The sequence below is a fragment of the Leucoraja erinacea genome, chromosome 23, assembly GCF_028641065.1.
Source record: "Leucoraja erinacea ecotype New England chromosome 23, Leri_hhj_1, whole genome shotgun sequence".
NCBI classification, from domain to species: Eukaryota; Metazoa; Chordata; class Chondrichthyes; order Rajiformes; family Rajidae; genus Leucoraja; species Leucoraja erinaceus.
The window spans coordinates 29,568,728-29,584,790 of NC_073399.1; the positions used below are offsets into that span (position 1 = coordinate 29,568,728).

The 16,063-nt window shown below is 49.1% G+C and overlaps 1 protein-coding gene across 2 annotated transcripts in view; it reads right to left on the reverse strand.

Moving 5' to 3' along the window:
* LOC129708437 (RNA binding protein fox-1 homolog 3-like) overlaps positions 1-16,063 on the reverse strand; it is a 1,476,502-nt gene that overhangs the window by 1,253,366 nt on the left and 207,073 nt on the right. Inside the window, exon 1 of one of the 2 annotated variants that reach the window (XM_055654199.1) lies at positions 10,997-11,210. The exons of the other annotated variant lie outside the window; for it this stretch is intronic. The gene's annotated coding sequence lies outside the window, so the exon portion shown is untranslated. Of the gene's footprint in view, positions 1-10,996; positions 11,211-16,063 lie in introns of those variants that run through there. 2 annotated transcript variants of the gene reach the window in all.

Genomic DNA, 16,063 nt, shown 5'->3' on the forward strand with positions numbered 1-16,063 from the left:
TTGTCCAGTCGTAGTTTATGTAAGGACTGGACCCTCTGAGCAGATACTAGCGCCATCAGCATGAGCGTTTTTAAAGTCAATTGCTCTAAACTGAGAGATCTTGCTGGTGGTCTGTCCCGAAGGTATGCGAGTACAATACTGACATCCCAAATTTGTGTATATCTGGGGTTGGGGGGCTTGCTGTTAAATATGCCCCTCATTAGTTTGACCACCAGCGGATGGGATCCCATGGGCTGATGTCCTGCAGGTTTGAGGTAGTTGGAGAGTGCACTACGTGCCGTGTTGATGGCACTGTAGCTCATATCTTCACGATGATGTAAATCGGCCAGGAACTCCAGAACATTCGCTACTGTGGCTGTTTTGTAAGCAGTCCCCGTTTTCTGGCAGTACCTCTCCCATTTCCTGATGTTGGTTAGGTACTGCCTCTTTGTAGATGTTCTCAGGGATGCTGACATGGTGGTGATGGTTTGTTGCGATAACCCCAGGTCCAGGTAAGGTCGGTCTAGAATCTGCAACCCAGGAGATTCATGTCTTGGTGGCATGGGTGGCTGATGCCTGATACTGGGTGAGTCAGTAACCCTGGATGACTGGGGAACACCATAGGTGCTTCCACCACCATGTCATGGAGTATTGGGAACCATGGCTGTGTAGGCCAGTCGGGCACTACCAAAATTCCAGATGCTGAATCCATCTGGATTTTTCGAAGTACCCGACTGATGAGGCAGAAGGGAGGAAAGGCATAGAAAACAAACTTTCCCCAATCCAGCGTGAATGCATCTACCGCTGCTGCCTCCGGATCTGGTTCCCACGCGACATAGATAGGTAGTTGGTGATTCAGTCTTGATGCAAATAAATCTATATCTGGCTTCCCATATTGCTTTACAATTTTAGCGAATGTTTTAGGATTTAACATCCATTCGATGTTGTCATTGAATTTACGTGACCTGGTGTCCGCCACTGTGTTTAGCTTACCTGGTAGATAGGTAGCTGAAAGCCAAATATGTCTTTCGACACACCATTGCCAAATCGTATTGACCAATTTGTCGCATGATAAAGATTTTATGCCGCCCATATGGTTAATGTAAGCCACCACCGTTGTATTATCTATTTGTAATCTAACATGCAAGTGATGCATATTGGATGCATATGCTTTCAAACCATAAAAGGCGCCCAACATTTCCAAAGAATTAATGCCCAGTGTAGATAGTAATGATGATTCTAAGTTAGTCCATCTACCACCTGTGCTGGATATGGAGTTAGTTGCTCCCCAGCCTTGAGCACTAGCATCTGTTTGGAGTACTAAAGTAGCATTAGTAATAACAATAGGACTATAAATGTGCCAAATATTTTGTATCCACCACTGTAGCTCTAATATCGCTTCAGGGGGTAACGTCATGACCTGGTCATAATGACCTTTGTGTTGTTTTAGTGTCTTTATCTTTGCTCTTTGTAAATTTTGATAGTGCAAAGGTCCAAATTGGATAGCTGGGAATGCTGCTACCATTTTGCCAATTACTGCTGCCACTTGTCGAATAGTTGGTCTTTTCTTTATCTTTAAGTTATTACATGATTGTATCAATGCAATCATCTTTCCCCTTGGCAGGGTAATAGTCATTTGGACTGAGTTAATTGTGAAACCCAGATAGTCCATAATTGTGGATGGATTTAACTTGGATTTATCTGGATGTAAGACAAAGGCTAGAGTCTCTAGGAGCTGTTTAGTAGCTGATACTGCTGCTACAGCCAATTCCATAGTTTTCCCAACTATGAGGATGTCGTCCAAATATGCCATGACTATATGGTTTAGTTTTCTTAACGTTGCCATGGCTGGTTTTAATATTTTTGTGAATAGTCTTGGAGCTGAAGTAAGCCCATTAGGCAGTGCTTTATACTGCCAAAGCTCCCCCATCCAGATAAATTTAAGATATCTGCTATAATCCTTATGTATAGGTACTAGATAGTAAGCATCTTTGAGATCAATGCTGGCCATATAGTATCCTTTGGAAATCAGTTGTCTAGCAGTCACAAATGTTTCCATTTTGAAATGTATATACTTAACAAATTCATTCAGGGATGTTAAATCAATGATGATGCGACATCCACCATCCTTTTTACTTTTAGTAAATATGTTGGAAACAAATTCCAATGGCTCATGACTAGTTTTTTCTATGACCCCTTTGTTTATAAGCCTCACCAGTTCAGCTTGTCCCTCCTGTTGTTCCTTATTGGAGAGTACAAATGCCCTCTCGGGCACATGTTGAACTGGCGGTATTTTTGAGATAAATTCTATTTTATACCCTCGAATACTATTAAGTATATATTTATCATCAGTGATCCTTCCCCATGCTTCCTTGAACAAGTGTAACCTTCCCCCTGTTAGTAAGTCACCCTTATTCTCGATATGCGGGTAGGAACCAGATCCACCTACCTCCATGGTTATTGGCGGGGTTGTGGTTTTTTCTTTTTCAATGTTCTTCCCTGTCGACGTGCTGGCGATGTTGGGGGGAGGCGCATTTTCCAGGGGGTCCGCTGCGGGCCCTGACCTAAAAAAAGGTCTCTGGGGATAGTGCGGCCCCAAGCTTTGACCAGTCGCATATTCGGGACGCTGACTGGTAGATACAGTGGTGTGCTGCCGCCTGGGTGGAATGAAAAGCTTTGGTATGTTCGTCGCCGGTGGTGCCCTCATGAGGCTAAAGGTCTTGGACGCCTCCTCCATCTCTTTTAGCTGTTTATTCAGGTCCTTCCCAAATAAGAATGAGTCGGTCTCGACTGATGGAGTTTTGCATAACCCTGCAAACTTTGGATTGAGGGCCGGCCTGATGTTCTCTCTTCTTAGATTATTTAGCTCGTATTGGGTTGTGCACATTAGTGCAAGAACATCTTGTTGGTGTGTGGTCATCTCTTCGGTCTCGACACCCCGCGCATAGGCTGTTATTGCCGCCGTGAGGAGGCAAAGTATGCGCTGAAGTTTGACCTCCTGTGCCCGAATTGGTCCCCCCACATTGCCCCATATTTGAGGATTGAGGCTCTTGACTTTAAGAGCCTCACAATTGTCCGGGGCTGTGTGCTCTTCCAGCACTTGGGCGAGCACCTTCTCCTGCAGTGGTTTGTTGGAGAGATGGTTTATGCTGGCCGCCATCCTTGGCTCCAGCGGTGCTCCAACCCGTGGGGTAGCGACAAATCGGCTTATGACCCCCAGCAGCTGTTCTTCCTGCACACCCTGCTCTCTTTCGACTCCTTCCGCCTGCCCCATACTCAGACCAGCCCTGCCCTGGTCACCGATGCTAACCTCCCATTCCTGGTCCGAGGTCGCAAAGGGAGGTGCCGGACTCAACACCATGGAGGGGGCACCTGTCCTGTCTGTCCGAGAGCGCTGCTGCTCTCGGTAGACCATCCCCTCCAATAGCTGCTGGATGCAGCTTAGGCGGCTGTCTCTCCCCCGCTTTGGGGTGGACATTTCCCCCTCCGACGAGTCAGAATCGACCGGCCGGTGTTTCTTCCGGGTGGCTTTCCCAGCCCGCCGTGTAGGCTCTGGCGTGACTGGGACCGGCTCGGTCTGGGGAATTTCAAACCGCTGTTCAAGCGGTAATACCGCCGGTTGCTGCCCCGCTGGAATCGACTCCTCCGGTGGAGTTAAAGCACGGCAGGTCTAGTAGCGAGTTTTCTGCGTTGGGACATGTTTGCTAAACAAAGAACCAACACCAAACTCCCTCCGGTTTCCCAACGCACCGTTCACTTACCTGATGGTGCGTTTTTAAAGTGCAGCTGGAGAGCCTGACTCCAGCTGCCGCCGCTGTTGCACTTGCTGGCGTAATGCCGCACCTGCGCCCTGAGCGGGCTTCTTCACGAAGTCACTCACGTGACTCCGAAATAAAATTAGGATTAACCTACTGGCATCAGAGCTACATTGTTTTCAGATTGAAGAATGTAGAGAGGACAAATCTGATGCTTTGACAAGAATCATTGTAGCTCAACTTGAAAATTCTCGTGTAGAAACAAGGAACAGCAGATGCTGGTTTTACAAAAAAAAGGACACAAAGTGCTGGAGTAACTCAGCGAGTCAGGTAGCATCTCAGGATAACATTGATAAGCAACGTTTCGGGTTGGGACCCTTCTCCAAAGCAAATTCCTAAATTCTCATCATCAGATTCCACTCCAAGAAGTTACTCAGTTCCTTCACCCGAAGAATCAAGAACATAGAACAGTACAGGAACAGGCCCTTCGGCCCACAATGTCTGTGCCGAACATGAGGCCAAGTCCAATCTGCCTCCACCACCACCCTCTGCATAAAATAAACTTGTCCCGCACATTTCCCTTGACCTATGCCCCTCCCCATCCTAAAGCTTTGCCTTCTAGCTTTTGACATTTGCACCCTGTGGACGAGGTTCTGATCATCTAGCCTGTCAATGCACATCATTATTTTTATATCACACGTCTCCTCTCAAGCTCCAGCGTTCCAGAGCAAACACTCCAAGTCTGTCCAACCTCTTTCTGGAGTCACTACCCCCTCATCTAGGAAGCAATCTTGTACGTTTGTTGGAAGGAACTGCAGATACAGGTTTATACTGTAGAGACAAAATTCTGGAGGAACTCAGCCGGCCAGGCAGCATCTCTTCAGAAAGGGAATAGGTGATGTTTCATGTCAGAACCTCTTCAGATTGAAATATAGGGGGGAGGAGAGAGAGAGTAGAGGGGTGGAACTGGAGGGGAGAAAAGTCCATAACAAATCAGAGTCAGCGATCCAATCTAGTAAACCTCCTCAGCACCTTCTCCAAACCTCCACATCAGTCTTGTAATGGGGAGACCAGATCTGCACACAATACTCCAAATGCAGCTTAGCAAAGGTCCTATAAACAAGCATCATAACTTCCTGACTCTTAGACTCTATGCACTGACAAATGAAGGCTATCATACCATATGCTTTTTTTACATCACAGTTGCACATACAGTGGCTTGCAAACATATTCATACCCCTTGAACTTTTCAACATTTTGTCACGTTACAACCACAAACGTAAATGTATTTTATTGGGATTTTATGTGATAGACCAACACAAAGTGGCGCATAATTGTGAAGTGGAAGGAAAATGATACATGGTTTTCAAATTTTTTTACAAATAAAAAACTGAAAAGTGTGGCGTGCAAAAGTATTCAGCCCCCTTTACTCTGATACCCCTAAATAAAATCCAGTGCAACCAATTGCCTTCAGAAGTCACCTAATTAGTAAATAGAGTCCACTTGTGTGTAATCTAATCTCAGTATAAATACAGCTGTTCTGTGAAGGCCTCAGAGGTTTGTTAGAGAACATTAGTGAACAAACAGCATCATGAAGCCCAAGGAACACACCAGACAGGTCAGGGATAAAGTTGTGGAGAAGTTTAAAGCAGGGTTAGGTTATAAAAAAATATCCCAAGCTTTGAACATCTCACGGAGCACTGTTCAATCCATCATCCGAAAATGGAAAGAGTATGGCACAACTGCAAACCTACCAAGACATGGCCATCCACCTAAACGGACAGGCCGGGCAAGGAGAGAATTGATCAGTGAAGCAGCCAAGAGGCCCATGGTAACTCTGGAGGGGCTGCAGAGATCCACAGCTCAGGTGGGAGAATCTGTCCACAGGACAACTATTAGTCGTGCACCACAAATCGGGCCTTTATGGAAGAGTGGCAAGAAGAAAGCCATTGTTGAAAAAAAGCCATAAGAAGTCCCGTTTGCAGTTTGCCACAAGCCATGTGGGGGACACAGCAAACATGTGGAGGAAGGTGCTCTGGTCAGATGAGACCAAAGTTGAAGTTTTTGGCCTAAATGCAAAACGCTATGTGTGGTGGAAAACTAACACTGCACATCACCCTGAACACACCATCCCCACTGTGAAACATGGTGGTGGCAGCATCATGCTGTGGGGATGCTTTTCTTCAGCAGTGACAGGGAAGCTGGTCAGAGTTGATGGGAAGATGGATGGAGCCAAATACAGGGCAATCTTGGAAGAAAACCTGTTAGAGTCTGCAAAAGACTTGAGACTGGGGCGGAGGTTCACCTTCCAGCAGGACAACGACCCTAAACATGCAGCCAGAGCTACAATGGAATGGTTTAGATCAAATCATATTCAGGTGTTAGAATGGCCCAGTCAAAGTCCAAACCTAAATCCCAATGAGAATCTCTGGCAAGACTTGAAAATTGCTGTTCGCAGAAGCTCTCCATCCAATCTGACTGAGCTTGAGCTATTTAGCAAAGAAGAATGGGCCAAAATTTCCAGTCTCTAAGATGTGCAAAGCTGGTAGAGACATACCCCAAAAGACTTGCATCTGTAATTGCAGCGAAAGGTGGTTCTTCAAGTATTGACTCAGGGGGGCTGAATAATTTTGCACTCCACACTTTACAGTTTTTTATTTGTAAAAAAATTTGAAAACCATGTATCAGTTTCCTTCCACTTCACAATTATGCACCACTTTGTGTTGGTCTATCACATAAAATCCCAATAAAATACATTTACGTTTGTGGTTGTAACGTGACAAAATGTGGAAAAGTTCAAGCGGTATGAAAACTTTTGCAAGCCACTGTACTCCTCCAGTTTCCCCTGTGTGCTGGCACCTTGTCCTTTTGCCAGAGAGACGACAGATTACAGGTATTTATATACACCTTAAGAGGAGGATTTAGGTAGACTATTCAGTTTTCACAGTGGGCTTTATGCAACACAAGGGCGACTTTTAAACTCTGACAGCAGTTGATCTCAAAATTAATCTGTATAGTCATTGACTGCCAAGGAAGTAAGCCAGTCATATTTATGTTACCAGTGCTAATACATTGGCATGCCAGGAGGCTGAGGGGTGATCTTAGGGTCTGTTTCCATGCTAATATCTAAATCTCGGTTTAATTGCCATCCCTTCCTCTTCTGAAGACATTAAGTCATAAGATCATAAAGAATAGTAGAATTAGGTCATTTGGCCCATCAAGTCTACTCTGCCATTCAATCATGGCTGATCTATCTCTCCCTCCTAACCCCATTCTCCTGCCTTCTCCCCACAACCTCTGACACCTGTACTAATCAAGAATATATCTGTCTCTACCCAAAATATCCACTGACTTGACCTCCACAGACTTCTGTGACAAAGAATCCCACAGATTCACCACCCTCTGGCTAAGGAAATTTCTCCTCACCTCCTTTCTCCCATTCATTGTTTAGCTGAACATAGTCAACAACCTACCAAAGGCAAACACATCTGATCAAGTTCAAGTTCAAGTGAGTTTATTGTCATGTGTCCCTGATAGGACAATGACATTCTTGCTTTGCTTAGCACACAGAACATAGTTGGCATTTACTACAAAATTGAACACTTGTACCTTTGTCAGCACCCTATACGAGTCGACTCTTGGCATATATTATGTATGGTATGCAAAATAAAGAATTTCACCCTGACATGTCACATGTGATAATAAAGTATCAAAGTTGTGTATGTTCTGTGCATTTACAATTTCCTGCACCTCTCCCCATGTCCTCTTCTCCTCTCTCCCCCCCACCACCTCCTTATTTTAAATGGATACCATTTTCACAGCAGGTCTTCATTGTTAACAAGAGCATCAATACTTCGATACACTCTTTCATCTCCAGGTCTGCCGCTGGCCTCATCTGCTGCTTTGTAGTCGAGTTCCTTATTTTGATTATTACATCTGCAATTCTCCCACTGAACAAACCAAATCTCCACCTACTGCAGTAACTCATCTCCCAGTTGTTAACAGAAATATCAGTAACGGACCTTTTAATTAGGAAGAGACGCCCAAGGCAAATTCAGCAAGTCCAAAGTATCAAACACGAATGTCGCATCTGGTTTAGCATTCCTCCAAGCAAAAGTATTGGAAAGGCAGAATTAACCATTTCCTGACAAAAATGAAATTTACAATTCTGGAATTCCTTCTGCAAAAAAACTCACCCCACCCCCCCAACCCTTTTGGATTTTCGAGACACGGCACAAAAACAGGCCCTTTTGCCCAACGATTCCAAATTGACCAGCGATCCCTTCGTACACTCGCACTATCCTACTCACACTAGGGACAATTTACAATTTTACCTATACACCTTTGGAGTGTGGGAGGAAACCGGAGCACCAGGAGAAAACCCACACGGTCAAAGGGAGAACGTACAAATTCCGTCCAGCCAGCACTCATGGTCAGGATCGAACGCTGGTCTCTGGCGCTGTAAGGCAGCAACTCTACAGCTGCACCAACATGCCGCCCCTTTTTCTCCCTTCTCCTGACCCCCCTCATGTGTAATTTTTCTTTCACATTCAAATCGGAAACTCACAATATAATTCTCTCACACAATTATTTATTTCCGCCAGTAGCACCCTGCAGCTGATCAATTTTCTGTCTCCCAGCTTGTAATACAGAGCCAAATGAAGTCCAGCAAAACACAAAGTGCTGGCGGAACTCAGCTGGTCAAGCAGCATCCGTGGTGGGAGAGAATGGGTGTTGTTTCAGGTCAGGTGGAGTCTGAAGAGTTCCGACCCAAAACATAATCTGTCCATTTCCGTCCACAGATCCTGCCGAGGGTAGGCCCATTTGATAGAAGCATATAGAATTATGAGGCATAGATAGGGTAGACAGTCAAAACCTTTTTCCATGGGGTGGAAATGTCAAAGACTTGTGGGGAGAGGGGCAAAGTTTGAAGGAGTTGTGCAGGACATGTTTTTTTTTTTAATTTGCAGAGGGTGATGTGTGCCTGGAACGCGCTGCCAGGGGTGGTAGTGGAGGCATATACAGTAGTGGCTTTCAAAGGGCTTTTGGATAGGCACATGGATATGCAGGGGATGGAGGGAATATGAATCACATGCAGGCAGAGGAGATTAGTTTAACTTGGCATCATGTTCGGCACAAGTATTGTGGGCCGAAGGACCTGTTCCTGCACTGTTCCACACATTTACACAAACATCAGTCGAAAAGACCAAGTCAGCAGCATCATAATCTATGGATATGAAACTCCATCCCTGTAATTCAGTTCCATGTTTAAAATTTAGAAGTAAAAATATGACATTGATTGTTTTGTCCATGCAATAGGAGATGAAATTCTACTCCCAATATCTTGCATTCACGATATTGCTGTTCATTGACATTTGTCATATGCAGGTCAGAAATTACTGCACTTCAGAAAAACTTCCATGTCTGTGAGTACACAGATATTTAGTGTTTTTAAACGGCATTTTACAAATGTAAATTTTTTCTTACAATTGGGTCTGAACTTTAAAGATTCTGCCCAGAAACAGCCCTTGGTGTCCATGTCAACCAGTGATCATCGCCTACTCTTGCACTATCCTACACGTTAAGGACAATTTACAGATTTTTTACCGAAGCCAATTAACCTACAAACCTGCATGGTATGAAAAGGTACAAAGAACAAATAAATGAAAATAAATGAAAATGAAAAGAACAAATCAAAGCCAGCCAGAGTAACTCAGCGGGACAGGTAGTGTATCTGGAGAGAAGGAATGGGTGATGTTTCGAGTCGTGACCCTTCGCCCGAAACGGCACCCATTCCTTCTCTCCAGAGATGCTGCATGTCCCGCTGAGTTACTCCAGCTTTTTGTGTCTTACTTCAGTTTTGTGTCTATCTGCAGTTCCTTCCGACACAAATTAAAGCCAGCACCGGGTTAACGGTCCATGGTTGGCTGTGTGGAAGGGGATAATGAGTGGTGCAAACAGTGAAACACCGCAGGACAACAGTGAAACTAGTAGGACAACTAGGGTAGGGGAAAGACGGAGAGAGGGTTACTTGAAATTAGAGAAATCAATATTAAGACCGCTGGGTTGTAAACTTGGGATTACAGTGAGGGTGGGCAAGGCAGCATAGCAGAAGCACTGGAGAGATAATACCAGTTTATCTTATTGATGTGCACCTTTAAGACTCAGAAAACATAAGTCAAGTCTCACCTCCAGAAATGTATAAATACAAGGTCACCAAGAGCTGCTCTTGCACACCTTCTAGTGTCTGATCAAGAAAAGTACTGCTGATACCCTGGGAGAAATATTACAATACACTTGTGCTGTGACTTAGGAAATACTGCACAGTAAGAAACATCCTTAATTGAGGAAAAAATAAAAATAAAAGATTGTAAATAACTAATGCAAATATCTTTACAGAATAACTGACCATATCTCTTAAAATATAAAGGTAAAGATGTACTTTCTTTTAGCAATTACTTCCGTCTGGAAGAGTTGCTTTTGTCAGTTGTAATTTTCCTCACTCTGTTCAAAACAATTTAGCAGGCTCACTGTCAAAGTTCACTGATCTTGCCAATGTCTACAGTGGGGATATTGCTCATTTTTTAATGTACTATAATTTACTTAAATAACTGTACTTAAATAACTATTTAATGCACCTTACCGTCTCACCTTAACTGTATCTCAACACAGAATTCTTCCTACCTCTACCTGTTCCTGGGTAGAAACTATTGCCGAGACCTTTAAGAACAGATTAAAAACCATTATAGACCAAGTTTTTTGACATCTATAGAAGGAATTGTACTATCCCAGTCTCTATGCAAGATGGAACTTGGATTTGGACTTAATCTTGATTACAAGCTGTAAACACCGATCAGATGTTGAAATCTTAAGTATTTAAATATTTGAAGGGCCAATTTAAAATCAGGGCCTCTGTAATTATGAGGCAATAATTCACACAGTTTAAAAAAAATTAAATCGTTTAGTGAAAAAATCCTTATTGTTAAGTTTAATATATTCAACATTGCTAAGCAAGATATGCTGCACTGAAAACACTAACTCCTCGGAGCAGTGGACAGATATTGCTAAAAGATTTACTAATAATATCATAAGTTGAAGTGAAATGTGATCAATGCACAACAGAATACTGAAGGTGTTTCAATTTGCTTTGAGCTTTTTAAAATTCAGAATAATTCAAATATTAAAAAGAGAAATAAAGAGACTTAGTAAAGTGCTTGAACAGAAATCCTTCCTTTTGCCTCACTGTAAAAAATGCATCATACCGGCTGCTGTGCTGTCAATCAAGTGACCGAGTTGACCTTTGCTTTGCGCGGTTCCTTGCCTGCTGGAAGATGTCCCTGTTTCCCCCTGGACCAGACGGGCATCTACACAGCATTGCCGTCCTGCCCGCAGTCCCGTCCCATTGTTAGACGTGAACAAGCCGGCAACCTGCTGCCTGCCAGCCGCCCGCTCCCTCCTGCAAACACAGCCAATCGCACCACCGACAGCCACCTCCTCTGACATCACACTCAGGGTGACTGGAAAACACACACTGCCTCTTCCCAAAGTGTTCACGTAACAATCCTGCTGGTCCTGGCCAGGCAGAGACAGGGGGACAGGCAGGGAGATGGGGGAGAGGGAGAGGGAATGAATGAGGAGGGGAGGCGTGGAGGGTAGAGGGAGGGGAAAGGGGGGGGGAGAGAGGAGGGGAGGGAAGGGGAGAGAGGAGGGGAGGGAAGGGGAGAGAGGAGGGGAGGGAAGGGGAGAGAGGAGGGGGGAGGGAAGGGGAGAGAGGAGGGGAGGGAAGGGGAGAGAGGAGGGGAGGGAAGGGGAGAGAGGAGGGGAGGGAAGGGGAGAGAGGAGGGGAGGGAAGGGGAGAGAGGAGGGGAGGGAAGGGCGAGAGGAGGGGAGGGAAGGGGAGAGAGGAGGGGAAAGAGAAAGTGTAGAGAAAGAGGGTAGGAGCGAGAAGGGGAGAGAGGAGGGGAGGGGAGAGAGGAGTGGAAAGAGAAAGGGTAGGGAGAGAGGGAAGGAGAGAAGAGGAGAGGGGAGGGAGAGAGAGGAGAGGGAGAGGGGGAGAGAGAGGGGGGGGGGGGGGAAGAGAGGAGGGGGGGGGGAGAGAGGCGGGGGGGGGAGAGAGGAGGGGGGGGGGGAGAGAGGGGGGGGGGAGAGAGGAGGGGGGGGGAGAGAGGGGGGGGGAGAGGAGGGGGGGGGAGAGAGGAGGGGGGGGGGAGAGAGGAGGGGGGGGGAGAGAGGAGGGGGGGGGAGAGGAGGGGGGGGGGGAGAGGAGAGGGGGGGGGGAGAGAGGAGGGGGGGGGAGAGAGGAGAGAGGGGGGGGGGGAGAGGGGTGGGGGGAGAGAGGAGGGGGGGGGAGAGAGAGGAGGGGGGGGGGAGAGAGAGGAGGGGGGGGGAGAGAGGAGGGGGGGGAGAGAGAGAGGTGAGGGGGGGGGGAGAGAGAGGGAGGGGGGGGAGGGAGAGGGGAAGAGAGGAGGGGGGGGGGCGAGGGAGGGGGGGCGAAGAGCCGCCCACCCGAGAGAAGGGGGAGGGGGGGGGGAGAGAGAGGAGGGGGGGGGGAACCAGAGAGGAGGGGGGGGGGGGAAAGAGAGGAGGGGGGGGGAGAGGAGGGGGGGGGGAGAGGAGGGAGGGGGGGGGAAGAGAGGAGGGGGGGGGGGAAGAGAGGGAGGGGGGGGAAGGAGGGAGAAGGGGGGAAGGGGGGAAGAGAGGGGGGGGGGAGAGGAGAGGGGGGGAAGAGAGGAGGGGGGGGAAGAGAGGAGGGGGGGGGGGGAGGGAAGAGAGAGAGGGGGGGGGAGAGAGAGGGGGGGGGGGAAGAGAGGAGGGGGGGGGAGAGAGGGGGGGGGGAAGAGAGGAGGGGGGGGAAGAGAGGGGAGGGGGGGGGAAGAGGAGGAGAGGGGGGGGGAGAGAGAGAGGAGGGGGGGGAAGAGAGGAGGGGGGGGGGAGAGAGGAGGGGGGGGGAGAGAGGAGGGGGGGGGGGAGAGAGGAGGGGGGGGGGAGAGAGGAGGGGGGGGAGAGAGGAGGGGGGGGGAGAGGAGAGGAGGGGGGGGGGATGAAGAGGGGGGGAGAGGAAAAAGGAGGGGGGAGGAGAGGAAGGAAGAGGGGAGGGAAGGAGAGGAGGGGGGGGAGAGGAGAGAGAGGGGGGGGGGGGAAGAGAGGAGGGGGGGGGAGGAAGAGGAGAGGAGGGGGGGGAGGAAGAGAGGAGGGGGGGGGGGAGGGGGAGGGAGGAGGGGGGGGAGAGAGAGAGGAGGGGGGGGGAAGAGAGGAGAGGAGGGGGGGGGAGAAGAGAGGAGGGGGGGGGAGAAGAGAGGAAGGGGGGGGAGAAGAGAGAGAGGAGGGGGGAAAGAGAGAGGAGGGGGGGAGAAGAGAGGAGGGGGGGGGGAAGAAGAGAGGAGGGGGGGGGAGAGAAGAGAGGAGGGGGGGGAGAGAGCGAGAGGAGGGGGGGGAGAAGAGAGGAGGGAGGGGGGGGGGAAGAAGAGGGAGGAGGGGGGGGGAAGAGGGAGGCGGGGGGGAAGAGAGGAAGGGAGGGGGGGGGGAAGAGAGGAGGGGGGGGGGGGAAGAGAGGAGGGGGGGGGGGGGGGGGGGGGAGGGGGGGGGGAGGGAGGGGGGGGGAGGGAAGGGGAGGGAGGGAGGGAGGGAGAGAGGGGGAGAGAGGGAAGGGGGGGGAGGAGGCGAGAGAGATATGGGCGGAGGAGAGGGAGAGAGCGAGGAAGATTGGGAGAGAGAAAGAGGGGGAGAGGGGGAGGGGGAGAGGAGGAGGGGGGGGGGGGGGGGGAGGGGGGAGGGGGGGACGAGAGGAGAGCAGTCAGAGGAGATTTGGTGCCTTGCGGGTGTGAGCGGGATGTCGTTGCCGGCAACCGGACATGTGAGAAAAACGCACAACACACAGTTAACACAAATTTACACATCCGCCACAGGGGGTTCACGCGGAGGGGGGAGAGTGGGAGAAGGGGGGGAGAGGAGGGGAGGGGGGGAGAGAGGGGGAGAGAGAGAGAGAGAGAGAGAGAGAGAGAGAGAGGGAGAGAGGGAGAGGAGAGAGGGGGGGGGGGGGAGAGAGGAGGGGGGGGGGGGGGAGAGGGGAGGGGGGGGGGGGGGGGGGGGGGGGGGGGGGGGGGGAAGAGGGGGGGGGGGGAGGGAAGGGGGGGGGAGGGGGGGGGGGGGGGAGGGGGGGGGGGGGGAGAGGGGGGGGGGGGGGGGGAAGGGGAGGAGGGGGGGGGAGAAGAGGGGGGGGAGGGGGAAAGAGAGAAAGGGAGAGAGGAAAGGGGAGAAAGAGAGGGGGGGGGGGGGAGAGGGGGGGGGGGAGGGAAGAGGGGGGGGGAGAAGAGGGGGGAGGGAGAGGGGGGGAGAGAGAGAGGGGGGAGAGAGAAGAGGGGGGAGAGGGAAGGGGGGGGAGAGGGAAGGGGGGGAGAGGGAGGGGGGGGGGAGAGGGGGGGGGGGGGAGAGAGGGGGGGGGGGAGAGCGAGGGGGGGGGGGAGAGAGGGGGGGGGGAAGAGGGGGGGGGGGGAGAGAGGGGGGGGGGGGGGGAGGAGGGGGTGGGGAGGGGGAGGGGGGGGCGGGGGGGGGGGGGGAGAGGGGGGGGGGGGGGGGGGGGGGGGGGGGGGGGGGGGGGGGGGGGGGGGGGGGGGGGGGGGGAGGGGGAGGGGGGGGGGGGGGGGGGGGGGGGGGGGGGGGGGAGGGAGGGGGGGGGGGGGGGGGGGGGGGGGGGGGGGGGGGGGAGGGAGGGGGGGGGAGGAGGGGGGGGGAGAGAGGAGGGGGGGGGAGAGATTGGGGGTGGGGTGGAGAGAGGAGCAAGGGGGACAGAAGGGAAGAGTAGAGGGGGAGGGGTGGGAGAGAGCTGGAGATTATATCTGCTTTTAGCAGAATACCTTTCTCCCCTCTTCCATCTGGCTGTGTTCCAGAACACTTAACTTACAAAGAAACCAGGAGCATTAAGCAACAGAGGTAACCATTTAAAATACCATTTATCTGACATCTTTAGCCCTTAGAAAAAAAAGAGAATCAAGCAGTCAAAACTACAAGGGTAATTTATATATTTAAAAAAATCTTGTTTCAAGTGTTCTATAATTAAATTCAATTAGTGATGTACACTTCTATAATACATCTTAAGCATTCATTTATTCAGGCATTTCTACCTTGACCTGTGAATACAGCATTGAGTTATTAACACATTCTGGTCATATTAAACATGTGCGGCCTATCGGGTGGGGGTGGAGAGAGAAAGGCCTTGAACCATCTTATTGTGAACAAATTAATTGTTTGCTACCCATGACTGAACCTCAGTCCATTATAACACACCAAGGGAGAAAAGAGAAATCCTCATCACACCAGACAGTGTAGCCAGCCGAACCAAACAGCATGTTAATAAGGTCTGATAATCTGATTCATTAAAGCAATGTTAGACTTCACACTATTGAATCATGGATTATATGTTTGAAGTCAAAGTATTTATTTTTTTTACCTGCCCTAAAACATAACCATTCAATTTCTTCCAAGTGTACATTGGGATTAACATAACATTTATTTTGCCGAATTAAATGCAAAAATCTAACTCACTTGCAAATTCCAGAATACATTTTAAGAATAAAAACTATTTTCAACTTGAATATTATTTTTTACTGAGCTTTACTTTAGTATAAGGACTCTTAAATTCACAGTAAGGTGCTTGTATTAATAGCCAATCTAATTATTAATATTCAAAATTGTCAGTATACAGAACATCCTCCCCCAATTGGGTTAAACCTGTGACATCCCACTTGCAAATGCACAGGTCACATCGCATCAACTCAGATCAGGAGAATATTTTTCATTTCTGCACAATGTTAGCTGAATAAAAATTCATAATTGTTCACACACCCCTTACCTTTATACCAGTGCCTCTGGTTCCCAAATGGAATGATGGTGGGAGGTGTGGAATACCTCCACACGAGCACAGCCAGAAGAAACCACGTAACAAATTGCCATTTTCCAAGTTTTGTTCTTGTTTTCGCCACATGCGGGCTCAGAGAGCTTTGAACACGCAACACTTTTAAGGGCCTGTCCCACTTAAGCGATTTTTTTTTAGACGACTGCCGCGACTGTCATAGTCGTTGCAGGTCGCTGAAAAACCAGTGACTGCACACCCCTAAAACATCCAACAGTGAATACAAAAATATTATAATAATATTAAAATTTAAATTATCCATATTATTAATTTAACATACAACTGTGCATACAAAAATATTATAATAACATTAAAATTTAAATTATCTAATAATATAACATTAATGGAATTCACAAATGTTATCACCGGCAACTAGTTACGTCATCCTGGCAACATCCTACATCAGGCTACCCCCACTGGC